The following is a 2,759-nucleotide window of genomic DNA, read 5'->3' as shown; positions in this document are numbered from 1 at the left end:
AACTCTCCCGCAATACACTCTCAGGAATACCTCTGCAGTTCAACAAGCTGTTTTCATCTTGTTTCTGGGAGAACATATACCTTAGGGACACTGGAACATCTAAGCTAGAGAGTGAGAGAGATGCTGACTTAGGGGATTTGCATCAGGTGGTTTGGGAAACATTTCAGGCAATCAGGGTTGGATGCTACCAGGTCTATGTCTATGACTGAGTATCTAAGCAAATGTCTCTAGAAGTGGGGCAAACGAGAGAGCCAGGATAAACCTAGGATTGGTAGAGAAGCAGCAGGCATCACTATTAGCAAGATTGGGGAATGTCTGGTCCTATTTGTGGTTTGGACAATGTCCATGTTTTGCCTATGTGGAGACATGATTATGGAGTAGCTTTGTTTGTGCCTTGTCCTGGCTAGTTGCTGACTGGTTTACTGGATTTCAGTGTCTAGGGAATTATTTCTCATAGCACACCTTTGTTTATGAACATATGACTAGTTCCTGGAAGGTAAGGCTTATTTCCCTTTTTCTTTTTCTTTTTTTTCCCCCTCGACACAGGGCTTCTCTGTGTGGCCTTGGCTGTCCTGGAACTCACTCTGTAGACCAGGCTGGCCCCGAACTCAGAAATCTGCCTGCCTCTGCCTCCCAAGTGCTTGGATTAAAGGCGTGTGCCACCACACCCGGCCGATTTCCCTTTTTCATTCCTTTATTTTGGTCAAGGACAGCAGAGGGCTGCCTGGTATACATGAATAATCCATACTACCCACATTTTTGCTATTGGAAAAATTTGTCAACTGGGAAGTTGTTTCAAAATGTATGCTATGGGGTTAGTTTATCATGGCTGTGACACAGCACTTGACATAAACAACTCAAAAAAGAGTGAAAAGTTTCTTTTGGCTCCTGCTTTCCATCATGGGTAGCTGGCTCCATTGTTTTTGGGCCATGAGATGGATGAACATGATGGTCTAAGGGTTTTAGGAACCACCAGGAAACAGAACAACAGCAAGAAGAACAAGATACTTCCACAGACACACCCACAGTGACCTACTTCCTTCAGCTAAGCAGGCCTTCTAAAGATTCTATTACCTTTGGTGACAAAGAGTATCACCAACTGAGGACTAAGCCTTTAATTTATGTGTGTGAGGAGGCATGCCATATTTTTCTTAGTTACCTTTCTATTGCTGTGCTAAGACACCGAGACTAAGGCAACATACAGTAGAAAGTTTATTCTGGGCTTACAGTTTCAGAGAATGTGTCTATAACCATCATGGCAGGGAGAATGGCAACAGGTAGACAGGCATAGAACTGGAGAAGTAGTTGAGAGTTCACACCTTGATTCATAAACATGAGGCAGAGAGATCAAAGTGGGCATGGCTTGGCCATTTGAAATCTCAAAATCTACTCCCCATAACACATCTCCTCCAACAAGACCACAGCTCCTAATCCTTCTGAAACAATTCTGCCAACTGGGACCAAATATTAAAACATAAGAGCCTTTGGAGGCTATTCTCATTCAACCCACCTCAAATGTCAAAAAATAACTCTAGGGATTTTTTTTTACATCTTTTGTTATAAGATGAGTGGTATAGATCATTGATGTTGTAACAACTAAACAATCACATTTAATGGGTCAACTATAATACAATTGCTAGGCACAACCTAAATGATTATTCTTGAAACAATCCTTGCAGTTTGGGGCCTAGATTGCAAAAACTCAGACAATGAGAACATTTTCCAGAATCTAAATAGGTAGTCATAGCCCAGTTGGAGATGTTTATAGAGGCCTTTGCTTTCTGCCACTGTCTTAGGGTTTTATTGCTGTGAAGAGACTCCATGAGCACAGCAAGTCTTATAAAGGAAAACCTTTACTTGGGGCTGGCTTACAATTTAGAGGTTTAGTCCCTTATCATCATGGCAGGAAGCATGCTGGAGGAACCAAGTGTTCTACATCGTGATCCACAGGCAGCAGACGAAGACTGTGTGCCACGCTGCTGAGCATAGCTTGAGCATAGGAAACTTCAAAGCCTGTCCCCCGCATTGACACACTTCTTCCAACAAGGTCACACCTCATAATAGTGTTGCTCCATATGGACACATCTGCCTGCCTCTATCTCTCATATGCTGGGATTAAAGATGTGTGTCACTAACATCAGGCTCCCATTTCTTATCTTCTTTCTTTCTTTCTTTTTTTTATGGATGTTGCATGTGCTCTGCTGGACCCATTCCTTATCTTTAATAGTCTTGCCAGGATTATGTAGATTAGTGGGAAGACCCTTTTAGTAAACTGTTAAAATCACCCTGACAATCCTATATCGAGTATCTTCTTCTCTTCCTGGCTCTTTTTTGACCTCACTTCATTGAAATACCTCAAGGTTCTTTCCTTGTCTTTATTTTGCACTTTGCAAGGGGAGGTTCTGGGGAGGATATGCTTCAGCTGGGAGCCCATGGTGGTCTGCACTGCTCTCCACAGTCTACTGAGCAATATGCTACCAGCTACATGCTTATCAGCCAAAGCTCAACACCTTCTGTTCAGAAAGTCTCAAGAAATTCAAGAGGGTGACAGCAGATAGTGAAGCTAAGTGAAGGCTTACCCCACTGCTGGAAGGGAATGAAGCACGTGTCTTGCATGTGAAGCTTCACTACCCTTGCAACACAGCTATGTTCCAGTGATTAGATTCCAGAAGAAAGGGAGGAAGAGGAGCTTGGGGCTGAAACACTGGGACTGCGGGAGGGGAGCACAAATTAGGTTACAAAACTGAGGACCTGGTCTC

Source organism: Mastomys coucha, chromosome X, assembly GCF_008632895.1.
Source record: "Mastomys coucha isolate ucsf_1 chromosome X, UCSF_Mcou_1, whole genome shotgun sequence".
NCBI classification, from domain to species: Eukaryota; Metazoa; Chordata; class Mammalia; order Rodentia; family Muridae; genus Mastomys; species Mastomys coucha.
This window is presented reverse-complemented; position numbering follows the sequence as displayed.